The following is a 16,894-nucleotide window of genomic DNA, read 5'->3' as shown; positions in this document are numbered from 1 at the left end:
CGGAAGCGAAAAAATGCGATTGGAAAAATACTTGTGATGTCAGGTGGACGGATATTAGGGAGACGTTTTTTGGAAAAGAAGGTGGGATATAAAAACCTTTGGAGTTTTAACATGACGCGTGTTCCTTTGCCGGATTTTAGCAGAAGAAACAATTAACCACTAGTGGACTGAGAATTCTTAAACAACGATAGGTGTTAATGTCTTGCTTGGCGAGAAGGAGAGGGCTCCATTTATGATTCAGATAGGAAATGAAAGAGTTCGACGTGGGTGTTGTCGATGAACGGATCTCTGTGGGCTCTGATCTCCAATCTAGCAGCCGACCAGGGATTCAGAGTTCGCGCCGACAGAAGCACGACCTTCGCCCTGTAATTTAGAAAGCGACTCGCAGTGACAAAACTCTGCGTGTCTCATGCTGATGATTTGCGGTTAGTACTGTTAGCAGCACCGCCACCTTAGGACAATCCTTTTCCAGAATTTAGTCTGATCAGTGCAGTTGTATGTCCCACGTCCACCAGTGTGTTGGTAGATGCATGCATTTCTTACTATGTCAGGCATACAGTCGTTGTATTTGTTTATTTGGAAACTCGTGTGTCATTTCAGAACGTCAGTTGCATCTATAGGCCACATTCTCAAACCGTTTAAGTAACTGTGGAAACCACCAAGTTCACTTGATGTGAAATATTTGGCGCAGTTTTGTTAAATGGTTCAAATGGCTCTGAGCACTATGCTACTTAACGTCGGAGGTCATCAGTTGCCTAGAACTTAGAACTAATTAAACCTAACTAACATAAGGACATCACACATATCCATGCCCGACGCAGGTATCGACCTGCGACCGTAGCGGTCGCTCGGTTCCAGACTCTAGCGTCTAGAATCGCACGGCCACTCCGGCCGGCGCAGTTTTGTAACTTTAGCTTAGTATTGTCAGATAGTCACATGCGTTTCATGTTGTTCTTTTATTTGAATAACTTAGTGTATTCATTTAAAACTTGTTTCTGACGACACCTTCAGTTAATCACATTTTCCTTATTATTCCATTTTCCACCTCAGGATCCACAGCTAGTGACTCAAAATTTCATCACATTAATCACTGTGTTGGTGCACGGTAATTCAGTTTGGGTCTTGCAGGTGCCTCTGTCTCCCAGTTAATTTTTTGAGTCAGATTAACAATTCCAAACAAATGTGGCATTTTGCAGTATCACAAGTGTATCAAATGTCTTCTAAGATAACAAAGCCAAGGGCCTCGTCTCAGTGGTACCACCGGTTCCCGTCGGATCACCGAAGTTGAGTGCTAGCACTTGGATGGTTGAGCGTTCGTGCCTGCCGGGCGTTGACAAGCGGGCTTCACTCACCTCCTGTGAGGCCAGCTGAGGACCTACTCCACTGAAAAGTAGCGGCTTCGCTCACGAAGGCTGATAGCAACCGGGAGAGTAGTGTGCTGAGCGCATGCTCCTCCGTATCCGCATCCAGTGACGCCATCGCCTGAGGATGATACGGCGGTCGGTCGGTACCGTAGGGCCTTCCGAGGCCTGTTCGGGCGGTGAGAGAGAAAGAGTTTAAAATGATAATAACTGAAAATTAGAGAAAAGATAAAAGTGCCTAATTCTGAAGAGGAACGTCACAAGTGGATTTCCGCGAGACAGTGCAGTGCTGAGGACACCACATGTTGATGAGCGCTCGCACGACCCACCGCACTAGCCCTCGCCGTGCCCCGGGACTAGAGTGGAGAGGAGAGGAGAGGAGAGCGCCAGCCGAGCGTTATTAAGGGCTGGCGTCGCGTCGCGTCGGCCGCTGCTGCAGTTTATTGTGCGGACGGTAAATCTACATCGCTCCTCTGGCCCGGACAGCTTCCCGCCACGCTAAACGAGCGCGTACATCCCATGAAACTAAACGCTACATAAATGAGATTTATCGTGCAATTTCGCCGAGGTGTGCATAGAAATTCCGCCGTTCGAGCTGTAAATCCTTACTGTCTTAAATTACGTCAAATATTTTATTATCCGAGACAATAGCGCCTCCAATTTAGCCACGGGTGTCCGCACGCTCGTGGCTGCCGCCACGGTCGGGTAATTCCCATTACTGCTCGCTCCACTGGCGCGTATTTATGCAGTTGCCCGAAAAATGATCACTGCAGCCAAATAACAAATTTTGAATTTTAAGATATTAGTGATTAATTTCGAGAATAGGGAACTTCTGAGAAACCCCAAAAGAACTGGAAAAATAAACAAACAATAATGTTTGCTGGAACTGAACAACTACAGCTTTCCTCATAAATAACCAGAAGTATGACACTAAGAGCTCATGCCAATGGTGTCCCACCCCTACGTATCAATACGTGTTGTAGGCTGTCCCAGTCGCTTGAAGGGGCATTTCAACTCGGATGCTTTATTGTGTACTATCCCACTTCCTGCAAGGCTGTTCGTCGTTTGTATCATAATAGACGGGAATCAACATCAGACTCTCTCCAGTCTTCTATCTGGTTTGATGTGGCGCACCACGAATTCCACTCATACGCAGACCTCTTCGTTTCAGAGCATTATTTGTACCCTATGTCCTAAATAACTTGGTTACAGTATTCCAGTCTCTGTCTTCCAATACAAATTTTACCCTGTACAGTTCCATCAAGTACCATGGAAGTTATTCCCTGGTGTGTTAACACAAGTCCTTTCATCCAGTACCTTCTTCTTGTCAGTGTTTTCCATATGTTCATTTCTTCGACGATCATGCAGAGAACCTCCTCATTACTTATTATTCCTCCCAATTTTCAACAATCTTCTGTAGCACTACTTCTCAGAATCTTCGATTCTCTTCCGTTCTGGGTTTGCTCATTGTCCATGCTGTGCTCCAAACATATATACTCAGAAATTTCTTCCTCAAATTAAGATCTATGTTTGATACCAATAGGTTTCTTTTGTCCAGGAATGTCCTCTTTAACTGTATTAGAGTGCTTATTATGTCCTTGCTTCGTCCAAGATGGCAAATTACTTAACTTCGTTTACTTTCGTACCACCAATATTGATGTTAAGTTTCTTGCTATTCTCATTTCTGCTACTTCACATTACATCCGTTTTTTTTCGGTTTAATCTCAATCCACTTTTTGTTCTCATTAGACAATTCAACAGATCCTGTAATTCTTCTTCCGATTCACTGAGGATAGCAATGTTATAAGCCTATCTTATGACTGATATCCTTTCACCCTAAATTTTAATCCCATTCTGGATCCTTTCTTCTATTTCTGTCGCCACTTCTTTGATGAACTCACTGCAGGCAAAAGACTGCATCTCTGTTTTACACGTTTCGTAATCTGAGTACTCCGTTCTTGTTCTTCCAGTTTTATTGTTCCTTGTTGGTTCTTGTACATATTGTATATGGTCCATCTTTCCCTGTAGCTTACCACTATTTTTCTCAGATTTCCGAACATGTTGCACCATTTCACAATGCCAGTCGCCTTTTTAGATGGAGAAATCCTATAAAAGTATCTTTACTTTCCCTCAGACTTGCTTCGATTATCAAGCACAAAGTCAGGACTGCCTCTCTGGTGCCTTCACTTTTCCTAAAGACAAACTGCCATTTAACACATGCTCAGCTTTCTTTTGCGATCTTCTATATATTATTTTTGTCAGCAAGTGGGACCCATGAGATGCTAAGGTGACTGTGTGATAGCTTTCGCACCTATCCACCCTAGCCATCTTTGGAATTGTGTGGATAATATTATTTCGAAAGTCTGACGCTACGTAGCAAGTCTCGTAGATTCTACACACTAACTTTATTAGTCGTTTGGTTGCCATTTTCACAATAAATAAATGATGTGTGACTAGGGCCTCCCATCGGGTAGAGCGTCCGCCGGGTGCAAGTCTTTCGATTTTGACGCCACTTCGGAGACTTGCGCATCGATGGGGATGAAATGATGATGATTAGGACAACACAACATCCAGTTCCTGAGCGGAGAAAATATCCGACCCAGCCAGGAATAGAACTCGGACCCTTAGGATTGACATTCTGTCGTGATGACCACATATTTTTTTTTCTTTTTTGTCATCTCATTTTGTTCGTTATAGTTCGTTGCATTTGTTCATGGCGGACGTCCCCTGATACCTGTTGAAGTTCATTATTGATCCATTCTCTCAGTTTTTTTAATTACAGACGGCAGTTAACCGTCTGACCGAACAAAGTGGGTTACCATGCCAGCACCACTCAGCTACGGCGGTCGTACATTTCCTCAATGATTTTAGACATTCCAATGGGATGTTATCCATCCCTTCTTCTTCATTTAATCTCAAGACCTCCAGAGTTGTTTTAAAGTGTAACTGTATTACTGGGTCCCCTATGTCTTCCTTAAGGACTCTAGTGTCTACTTCTACATCTACTAGTCCCTAAAATGAACCAAATGAGTAAACTGCGAACAAATATGGTTAACTTGGAGGTTAGATAATTCAGAATCCAGAGGTGACCGGTTAGAAGTCACAAGTAACAGGTCAGAGTTTTTGTCGACGTTGACGTCTTTTGTATCGTGGCCCCAGAGATTATTGAGACATTAAATCACTTTCAAATGATAAAAGAAGAAAGTTAACTGCAGAGTTCGTCTATATCGATAGTGAGAGTTATTTTTTACTGTTAGATTTAATTTGTACTGTACACACACAGCATATCGGATTGGAACCTCCCTTCTCAGATGGCTGGCTGACAGTTTAACCAGCAAGTGAGGTTGTTCATCCAAAATGAAACATAGAATATTTGAAACGACATGTTAATTACTAAAGACTATCTTTACATTCCTGCTTTATTTATCACTAGCCTTTTCTCTATATCCACCTCATCCTCCATCTCTCTGTAAACCTCATAATTCCACGTCTATCTGTCACCACCTACCCCCCCCCCCCCATTGCAGTATTTTTGACTCTTAATGTCCTCTTTGCCCTCTTTGTCTATTTGCTCCACCCCATTTCTCTGACCATATCTTCATCTCCCTATTCCGCTGTCCATATCCTTCTTCCCTCTCTTTTTTATCTATGGCTCCCCTCCTTGTTTTTCAGCTGCCCCCACCCTGCCACAACCTTTCACCTGCCTCATGTATCTCCCCCTCCTCTCCCCTGTCTGTCCATTTTCTTCTCCTCGTTGCTCTGCCCATCCTCTATCCATTCAACTTGTCCCCAGCAATGCTCATCAGCACGTTTAGCCTTAGCAGTACAGTTCATTAAAGGATGTGAATACCATTCCTACAACATACCAGCCATGCAGGGCAGGCTGCTCAACAGGGGTTTGAAAATCAATTATTTGCCCCTGATGTGCAGGCTGCCATGCAAAGCCAGCTGGTAAAACAGGCTAATACTACTCCAACACAACATGCCTGAAATGCAAGGCAGCAAACATGTTGGAGCCTGGAAAACCCTTTCTTACCCCTTACGTGGGGGCTGCCCTGCAAAGCAGGTTGATTTGGCAGGCCCATACTCTTCCCACACAATAGTTCTGCTGTGCACGGCATTCTATACTCCAGGGTCTGTATCTCTTGCTCTTATTGGAACTAGAAGATTTTAAACCCCACATCACTGATACTACTGAGGCTCCCTGTTTCTCTGACAAATTTGGATGAAACCGATCTCTGATCTTATTAGGAGATCCCAGACATACTCACATGCACTCTGCTTTACATATACATAACAGGTGTAGCACATTGTTTGCTGACAAGCTCTCTGCACAACAAACTTGTCCTGTTTTATATATGTAGTTTGCAGAAACCTAAGTAAGTAGAGAGTTAATGTCATTAACTGAATAAATATGTCTTTATTGATCCAAGATGATGCTTACTGGCATATACCATCATCAGATAATCTGTCAAAAAAAGAACATTACAGGCAACTATACACAAAATAAAAAGTTACAAAACCAGTATACACAATTCTATACAATTAGACATATGGCACATACCCTGGCACTGAAGGTAGCCAGTGGTCCTGACATCTACATGATGTTAACATAGCCAACTTGAACAAACTGAACAAAATCCTCAGCTGTGTTCAAAGAAAATACATTTTGGCACCAGGTGGTGTTATGTGAATGGCTATGGGATATTAACAACACCATCGAGATATACAAAGACTGTATTATTAATAACAATAATTCTGTTTAGTATTACAAATTTGTAATAGAAAGAAACAACAATATTCAGGGCGAAAGAGTTTTACTGTTCTTAAAAGCTTGGTGCTGTAAACCCATAACCATTCACTTAACGTTATCTGGTGTTAAAATTTATTTACTTTCTACAGAGCTAAGGATTCTTGTTCAGTCTCTTCATGTTGGTTGCACTGATATCATGTAACTATCATGCCCACTGATTACCTTCAGTGCCAAGGTGTGTGCCTTAGTCTACGCATTTAGAAGAATTGTGCTTCACGGTTTTGTAACTATATTTTATTTTTCTCATTTTTTAAAATTTCATGTATAGTTAAATGTAATGTTCTATTTTTGACAAACTAACTGATGATGGCATAGTCCGAAACGGAACTTTTTCGATCAATAAAATCATTTTGTATTCTGTTAGTGACCTAAATTTATGGTCTACAACTGTCATCTGCCTCCTGCGTAGCTTTATGTGGCGGCTTTGACCTGTAGTAATCAGAGAGGTTTGACGATCGTTACTGTTGGTTCATCTACATCAAAAGACACGCTATTTGAGACAAAGGGAAAAAAATGTGAATTCGTACTGTGAATGCAGTTCACCGTTCTAACCATCTCATTCACATCGTTAGTATACAGGAAAAACATTCAATTAATGTTTGAGAGTCACATGTGTATATATACATCGAGAGATTCTTCTGTTTACTTTTACTTTTTGTTTATTATTTATCTTTCTTTTTACACGAGTGACTTCCATGGCTATATCAACTGGTGCCAAATGAGTCTGTTGCTGCGCCTCTGGAATATTATTTCCTTACTAATACTCGTTTGTCACCAGTGGTACACATATGTACACATGTCGACGACACAATGCCGGTGTAACAAGTGCTTTGTGCTGTGCAGTATGGTATCTGAACAATAAACGTGAGGCTGCGTGAGGCCATCTTCCTTACGAAAATGTCGGTGTATGGTAACACAATTAAATAATTGTGAATTATTGTAAGAAGAACATAAAAAAGTAAAACTCCAATTATATAAATAACAATACGAAAGTAAAACTCGAATTAAATCAGGAGATGGTGAGGAAATTAGATTAGGAAATTACACATTAAAAGTAGTAGTTTAGTTTTGTTATTTGGGTACTAAAAGAACTTAATGTGGCCGAACTAGAGAGGACATAAAATACAGACTGATAACAGCATTTCTGTAAAACCAGAATTTATTAACATCAAACGAATAAATCAGTTTTAAGAAGTCTCTTCTGAAGATATTTGTCTGGAGTATAGCCTTGTGTGGAAGAGAACGATACGAATTTCGTACAAGAAGAGAATAGAAGCTTTTGCAATGTAGCGCTAGAGGACAATGCTGAAGAGGAAATGTGTTCATAAAAAAGGGAAGTTGTTAAAATCAATGCACATAAAAAAGAGAAGTTGTTAAAATCAAAGTGGGGATAAAATATATGGCATAACTTGACTAAAGAAAGGATCCGTCCGTAGGACATACCCTGAGTCGTCAGGGAATAGTCACTTTCCTAATGGAATGAATTGTGTGAGAGGAATTCAGAATTACAGAGGGAGAGCAATACTTGCATACACTAAGCAGGTTCAGATGGACGTAAGTAGTGGAAGCTATGCAGGAAAGAAAAGACTTGCACAGGATACACTTTCCTGGAGAGCTGCACCGTTCCAGCCTTCGAAGTGAAGAACACACCAAACATCAATAACTGGACCAAAATTCGTAGAGCATGTTCCTAACAAAAGTCGCATGTGGATTTCTCCTCCCTCTGGAGTACTGAAAGAATGGGAGAAGTGTCGTTCAAACGTTCCGAGTGGTCATGTTCTAAAACGTTCCTGGATACATTGCGTGTTCCCACCTCTCCTCATATGAGGATACATAATCCAGTAACGTAGTTGACCTTGATCGATTTGGAGGACCAGATGTTGTGGTGTGGGGAACCACAACGTTGCAGGGGCTTATCGACCCCCAAATTTTTGAACTCGGTACACTGACCAGTCAACGTCATTGTCACACAGTACTCCTTCCCTATGTACGTTTTCAGGCGTTCTGACTTCATTTTTATGGAATTACATGCGCAACCGCATCAAATGACGTTGGTGGAGGAGTTCTTGGAACGAGTGGAAACTCAGCAAATGGACTGCCTGTCCCTTCCCCCGAGTTAACATGTGGCATGCATTGTTGAGAGCATTGCAGCACGTTCACATGCACCATCGACTGTCCAACAGTCGTCAACCACGCAGATGGAAGAATGGAACGCCCTCCCACGGGAACTCCTCAGCAGTCTTGTGGCCATCAAGGAGCACGTTGCAGACCATGCACTGCCGTTCGTAGTGATCTCCCACACTATTAAGAACTCTGTCCCGCCCTTTGTTAAGTCCAGCGGCTATCAAAAACCGCGGTAACTTCGTTGATATTACTGTTTTTCGTTTAAAATGCCATTTATTTTCTTCTCCTTGCGTATGTCTTTCAGTTACATCCTCTACTGTATACTGCAGCAGTTCTTTATTTGTATGGTTCAAGTTTCATCGAGGTACGTTACTTGGGAGTGACACATCATGCGAAAGTGGTTTTCGTTCACACGTTTAACACATCAGTACAGGCAGAAGTCAGTATAGAGAGCTCTTCTAAATTACCCAATCCATTGTGTCTGATTTTGTTTCTAAGTGCCAAATAATATCCTACCGTATTTTTCTCTTTTAACATAGATGACTTTGACTGATTAAACTGTTTTCATTTAAAACTTCAGTCCCCTAATCCTGATCCTATTTATTCGCATTATAGACCTTTCCATTCTCCAGAGAGAGAAGTGGGGCAGTTAGCACGCTGATCTCTCATTCTGGACGCCGATGGTTCAGACCCGCGTCTGGCCATCCTGGTTTATATTTTCCGTTTCCCTAAAATCGCTTTAGGACAATGCCGGGATGGTTCCCCTGAAACGGTACGGCCAATTTCTTTCCCTATCCTTCCCTAATCCGATGGGATCGATGACGTCACTGTCTGGCCCCCTCCACCGAATCAACCAACCAACCTTCTCCAGGTATTGTAGATCCTAAAAAAGTCTTTGCTTTCAGATACTACTTCTCTTATGGGGCGAACTCATACAAAAAAATATCAAGATTCATGCAACAATATTGCAGTATGATTCAAAAACAAAGGAAACGATTATATGAAAATAAAGGAAACGCAAAAGAATTAAATCCATTACTGCACATAAATTGCGTTGTTAGCCGACGGCGCTACCATTCCCTGTTTCTGTGCAGGCGCAGTCTTCAGCATATTAGGTGGCCCTGGCATAATTCCGTTACTGAGACTCGTTTATCACTAGTGGTCGTCACTTGTGTACACGCGTCTTAGAAGCCTATACTCAGCGTTAGCAATTAATTATTAATGTCACTGATTCATTAGCGACCTGCTTCACTGCCGATGTAACGCTGACACATTATGCTCACCCACTATGAATAGTCAACGTAGACAAGAAAGTCGCTTTGTAAAATATGCTTCTGGGGCTGAGATCACCACAAAAGAACCATTATTCCAATTCAAGAAGACCAAGAAGTAAATTCAACGCAACTCTGCTGACGAAACGACTCATTTTACTCGTTTCCAGTGAGACTGATATGGGTAAATTCTAGGATTCGTACCGGAAGTGGAGCCCGGAACTATAATAAGTAATTGAAGTCCACTGTTTACTACTGCGTCATTCCACTCGTTACCTATCTTTGGACTTCCCTGGGTCGCCCAAGTGACGCCCGACTGTCTGTTGCTTAATAACGCCCCGGACGACTTCATTTTGTTTACGGAAATGCCTCGCGGCAAATAAAAGAGCGTTGTAACACTATTACCGCGCAGTACTTTTCCACGGAGGCGGACGTCAGTGCAGACGTCAGAATGAGCCGTAGTGACTCCGAGGAACTGTAAGACTTTCAGGTGCTTCTCGACTAAGAGGTTTATTCAAAATGTAACACAATCTCAAGCGTTACGTCGTAATTTACTCGAGTTTAATAAATGGCGTGTTGTTACAGCCGTGGCAAATACGCCGCGAGATGAGAAATTGCCTTAGCCTCATTACTGTCGGTGATTTAGCACGTATAACAATAGCTAATTCCAGCCATGGGTGTTTTTCTCCTTTGCATCATTAGGCACCTGGGAGCGGAGAGCGTTAGTTACGAACGGAGCGCTCCGGCATTAATATTCGTGGTGCGCGGCACGATTCCGCGAAACACTAGGCTACCGGCAGCACTCGAGTACTTGGTACCGCTGAGGCCGGTAGCCCACTATCTAACAAATGCGTCTGCAAACTGGCACGATTGTTCTCTGTGTGTGCGGTCATAATTTCAGACCCCCCCCCTCCCCGCCCCCAACTATTGCCCCCCGGAGCCACGCGGATATGTATATACCTAGAAGATCCTCGACCTAGCCTACGTGCAGAAGCACTCAGCAACCTGAAAGAGCACTTTTTTTTTGGCAAACAGATATTTTTAGATCTGTCACAGGAACGACAGAGAACTAGAAGTCTCAGAGAAACACGAATAGCTCACTTCACGGGACAGTGAATGATATTTGGACAGATTTACACGTAAAGTTATCGAGCTGTGGTGTGGAATGCTTTTACACAACGTGGTTTTAAGGAAAATTTCCGCGTAGGTCCACAATTATTTTCGACTTACGCACACAAGAAGTTAATATCTAAAATAATGAAAACACTAATATCAGAAATTATGGCGTGAAAATCTTACTTCCTCATCTTTCCTCAAGGTGAGGCTGTGGCAACGGAGAGGGCATCTAGCCACAGACATAAATGCCAAACCGACAGTGAGCCAAGGTTCATCAAGTGTGGACCACACATAAGCGAGAGTAATACCAGCAAAGAGTAAGAGAGAGAGAGGAAGTAAGCTGGTCAATTTCTTTGCTTCACAAATTAAGAATTTGTTTCCTATATTTGTGCGGAGGCAAGCACTGTTCTTTCGTTACAACCCTCGCTGCTTATCTATGGTGAATGTACAAGCTGCTTCGCATACGGTTTAGTTACTGTAACACAATTTTGGGATCGATCCCTCCGTGAACAAACGATTGTTTACATTGTTCCCTTTATACATGTGACGTTTGTAACGTTAGTCTGATTGGTAGTAGCATACAACTTGAAGATGGGAACTTGCAAAACCGTAGAACTTAGTTTTAAAATGCAAACTACAACTGCGTTGCTATTTCACTACAAACTAACCAGGGGAACACACCATGTTTTTCGATTAATTGTAGATTTCAGATAGTGTCTTTACAAATGCAGCAAGAGGCAAGGTGGGTTTTCCCTCCAAGCCAATTTCCAAGCAAGTGTAGCGCTCTAGTTAACACACTGAAATTGCATATGGGAGAAGCATATTCTCTGATTCTCTTATGGTCATCCAGAGTTATATTTCATGTGGTTTTCCTAAAGAACGTAAGTTGATTTCGTTTGGAAAGACAATGCTGTTCTCCTAACTCTTCGTTTAATATTAACTTGTGTCCGTCTCTGTTGATCTTACCGTCGACGAAATATTAAACAAGCTTATGAAGCATTTGACATTTCACTCAAATTTTCCTTCCACTTTAAGTTATCCATATAGTTACTTAAGCTTCTATTGCCTGTCAAAGTGCAATCAATGCTCATGAAACACGCAAGTACTGCAGTACGGGAACGAAGCAAGTGCAACAAACTGATTGCACGCGTACCACGACACACAAAGTCGGTATATCGTCATATATGTAATCCATGGCTCCACCTAACTGTTTACGTACAGAAATGGCCTGTAATATTCTTCAGTAGTGCCTCGACAACAAATGATTTGTTTATATTTAAAAAGCAGTTAACGCTCGAAACCCGTTAAGTCATGAATGAATGGTTTAATGGTAACTTTTCGGAGTAAAATCATAGCATGTTTCCACCTTCGAAGTAGTCACTATAAGTTTATCTTCATAAACCTTAGTTCGCACAGACATCAGTCATGTCTTCTAGAAGACCAGCATTTGCACAAAAGTGAAAAATGAGACGTACAAGACACAAACTAACCAAGATCCTTCGCTACGCTCTACGGCTGTTTCGTAAGAAGGAAGAGGGATGTGCAAGTTTATTGACATAGAAAATTATTCTCTTTAGGCAGTTTGCAATACTAATGTCAGTAGTACTGATCATAAGGTATTCAGGAGATAATAACTGCTTAACGCTGCACCTCCCCAGTTTGTCAGTTCTTCCAATAACTTCTTTCGAAAGCATACAGTATCTGAAAGTACATTTGTCAAAGGTACATAAATGAATATTAATAAGTGTATGAGATCTGTATGAATAAAATTGCATCCAGTAATTATGTGGGTGGGAGTAGAAGAAAGAATCTAAAAGGCCATCCCAGTGCATCAGCCCTTCATTCTTAAAAAGTAACCTAACGATTAGCGACAAGTCTCTTCGCGGAAAATTCCTGCAGAATCACCGATTCAACCAAGATAATACCATAGATGGACTTTAATCAGAAATATTGTCACAGGAGTTAAAAACAATAGGCAGAAGAGAAAAACGGGGTAAAATTAGCGGAAATGTAATATCAATACCCATATACCCACGCAACCCGGAATTATACTATTTATCTAAGGGGTATTAGCTACATTAAATATACTAGTGATTTTATTGATAAAATTAGAGTTATCCTCGTCGCTCTGTCGTCTGCAGAGGAATTGGTAGCCGGTATTATCATAGAAATTTCACCTTCGTTAATGGATGGAGGTTAACTGTTCAGCACCAATGATGCAGACATGTATTGCTGCAGTTCCATCTGCAGATTGTCAGTGGTACTGATGGTACAGTCCTCCTCTTTATGGACAATAAAGCCTATATGTATCGAGCTGATTTCTTTGGTGAATTTTACGCGGCTGTTAAGTCAGGCGTCAATATCTGAATTTATACCAGGATCAAAATAATAAATAGAACGACAATGATTCGTTTAGAGGGAAGCTAAAGACGCAGAAGCTAAACAAAGGATGCGCTTGGACGCATCTTCTGCTTGTTACTATCATATCGCTCTGCCCCACCATGACAATTGCTGGTGAAAAGTTAGTTACGAAGACCCTTGTAGCGGATAACTTAATTGTTGTGATTCGTTTTGATCGTGCTCTTGTTTCTACTGTTTATAACATTTATGGAAATAAGAAGTATTCCCTGCTTCGATTATACAAAATATTCAGTTAACAAAATGGTTGTGCAAGCGAACTGTATGTCAATCATGTTTCCTTCTCCGTTAAGTGTTGTGGGTTAATATATGGGACGGAATGTCTTAAATTAACAACGAAATTTCACAGAAAAATATGCCCAAAGAAAGAGGACGTCATCAAACTGCTCATGTTCAGTGCACTAAGACACGTGAGTTTGTGTGCTTCGTGAGTTTATATATTGCAAGAAAGAGAGACGCAATATAGCCTCTTTACTGCCTCTAATGAGGGTAGTGGGAAGAACTGCAGTTGTCTTGAAGATACTCTAAAACACTGTTGCGTGGGATTGCAAAGAAAATTACTGTGCTAAAGTGGCAGTCACGTCTAAACTATGGACACCTGTTAAAAGGTATAAAAGAGGAAAGCTGAATAACGAAGAATGAACGTGGTTACTTTTCAGAAAGACAAGGTAATTACGAAAAAAATTAGCATCCGACCTTAAAAAATTAAATATTAATATTATTCAGAACTAGCAAGACTCCTTTGTTTCAAGTTTTAAACTCCCTCAGTTTCACATAGCGGCCGACATAGTACAGTGCTTAGGCACTGGATTCGTATTAGTGAGGACGACGGTTCAAATCATGGTCAGGCTATCCAGATTTAGATTTTCCGTAATTTCCCTAAATAATTTCAGATAAATACCGAGGCGGTTCCTTTGAGAAGCCACTACCAACTCCCTTCCATTTCCTTCCCCAATCCAAGAATGTGTTCCGTCACTAATTACACAGTCTCCGAGGAACATCCAAACTTCCTTTCTTTTTCGGTTTTGGATACGACACAATTAATGGACAAAGAGTTGTTTTTTATTTATTGGCTTTCAGAATGTACCATTCAGCCATCCAAATACAGGAAATGTCATAGTACAATTGTTCTGGACAACTCATGGTCATGGAGGTAGAAATTATTGAAATCGTATCCTGTAAGATGTAACATAGGATTAACAGAAGACTGATTCGACATAAAACAAATTTTACAACCAGAGTATACTAAAACCTGTAAACAAGACGAAATGGAACGCAGTATACACAGTGGTATACTATTACGATCCTGCTGCAAACACAAGAAAAAATGGTAAATCGCTCCAAATATTTAGACACGAAGAATAAAGATGCAGAATATTAATAGCATTTGTTTTATTTCTAAAAGCCTTAAGAGTTTTCGAATAATAGTTTCTCAGACATTACTTTACAGCACGCCCTCGTATTAAGGACATAAAGTTGGGTGAAACCAGAAATCAACACCAGCGAAATTCTAAACTCAACTTTGAGTAAGTGTGACAAGTGGGCGGCGGCGGATTTATCGTCATAAACAGGTACTTAGTATTTATTTAAGTTATTACGGACTTGGAATCTGAAATAATTTGGCTGAATATAAGCACCAAAAGAGGATCAAATAAAGTAATAGGACACTTTTACAAACCCTGCGTTAGGAGCCGTAGTGAAAGAGAGCGTAAGAGAAAACTTTAAGAATGTTACGGGCAAGCTTTTTGATCAGTCTATTGTAATGGAGAAGACTCCGTCTTTCCAGCTATGGAACCGGAGAGTAATTCAGTCAAAACTATCACCGGAGAAAGGGATTTGTATGAGATTGTACTGAATGTCGTGTCTGAAAATTGCTTAAATCAGGCCGTTAAAGAAGGGACGTGTGAGGACTGACCTCCTAGTAACTATCACAAACTAAACTTTCGAATTAATTAATGTCAGAAAGGAAATTAGCAATCATAAGGCTATGATTGCAGCTATGTTAAGAAAGGTAGGCACTATTTTTGGTTCGCAAGAGTGACAGGACTGAAATTGCAGAGCATCTAACTAGTCAACACCATATATTCAGCTCTGAGGACGAAGATGCGGAGAACAGATGGATGAAACTCAAAAGCATCGTACAACATGCTTTAGAAAAGCAAGGAAAATGTACCGAGTAAGGTGGCGACATGTGGGAAAGACCCACTGTGGTTCGATGGACTCGTTAGAAAGTTATTACAAAAGCAAAGAGAGCTTCAGTTTAGATTCCACGTGGGAACAGGTGTGCCCAGTCACTCTATTAATTTCAAGTAGTAAAGGGTGCAGCACTCAGACGGAAATAAAGTTTAGTGCAAATTCATATTTTAGTCACTGTGTGGCAATTTTCAGTGCAATAAATGTAAGTTAAAACATTAAAACCACTTATATATACACGTAGCCCAACTGAACTAGTCCGCAGCTTGTCGTCCAGTGGCTAGCGTTGCTGCTGCTGGATCACAGGGTCCCGGGTTGGGGATTTTTTCTGCCCTGGAACTGGGTGTTTGTGCTGTTCTCATCATCATCACCAACTGAACTATTCATGTCAGAATATGAGTTCCCCCTCATACAGTGTAAAAGGGAATTGGTAAATAAATTAATTTCATTGTGGACAAATTAGGGGAAAACCCTAATCAACATCCGACAAGGCGATGATAAGTGTGTCTTGGGGCTACCAAGGTATGATATTAACCCGTTGGCAAACAGTAACAGTATTATATGGAAACCGTGCCAGCTGTCGCAGTGGTTAACACGCTGCACTCGCAATCGTGAGGACGACGGTTCAAACCCTCGACCGGTCACACAGATTATGATTTTCCCTGGTTTCCCTAAATTGCACCACTCAGATGCCTTTGAAAGGGCGAGACCGATTTCCTTCCCCATCCTTGACACCGTCCGAACAAGTGCTGCGTCTCTCATGATCTCGATGTCGACGGGACGTTAAACTCCTTCTTCCTGCATTAGTATTCTACCGAAATCTGACACGGACACACAGTGACTTCTTCCTCTTAAGTGGGCACTAGACTGTCAGTAATATTGTACAATATTTCATATGGTGAATTGGTATTTACCGTCTGTAGATGAGATTGAAGGTTGCGCATTAAGTTGTGGTGTACTGACAGATTTGCTGAAATTAGATTTTATTGAGCAAACTGCCCAGTCTCGTACGCTAAACAGTTTATTTTGTACATTTTTTGTGTTATGAAGTAGAAGCAGCTTCGAAGTCAGCGAAATGGGCGATTTGAGAATTGTTGAGGTTTATAGAGGTTTTATAGCTTTGTAGCACGTTAGATTAAATGAGTATAACAGTTTCTAAAAGAAATCAGAGCAATTTGATGACATATTGTCGAAATATAGGGAAATGTACCAGGAAGCTGATAACCTTCAGTTAGAAAAGAAATTAAATTCAATGCAAACAAATTACAGGAATGAACTGAAAATAATTTCGAGTACATCGAAAAGCGGAGCTGGTGGTATGCGCTGCTGTAGCCGCTATTTTCATACTTTGATGCCTTGAACTTTCTGCAAAGACAAGAAACTTTTTAGTACAGTTGAAATAAAATATGTGTACTCACTATTTTTAAAACGAAGTCTAAATAATTAAATATTACCCAGATGTGATCACAATTAAATGTGTAACCACTTGCAAAAATGATTCGAATTTGCTAGTGTCCATCCTCGGAAAGTTCACATAATCACTACCTCGCTAATCCTCTACCTACCAAGTAAATTTTCATGCGTCAATTTTCCTCTTT

Source organism: Schistocerca nitens, chromosome 4, assembly GCF_023898315.1.
Source record: "Schistocerca nitens isolate TAMUIC-IGC-003100 chromosome 4, iqSchNite1.1, whole genome shotgun sequence".
NCBI classification, from domain to species: domain Eukaryota; kingdom Metazoa; phylum Arthropoda; class Insecta; order Orthoptera; family Acrididae; genus Schistocerca; species Schistocerca nitens.
This window is presented reverse-complemented; position numbering follows the sequence as displayed.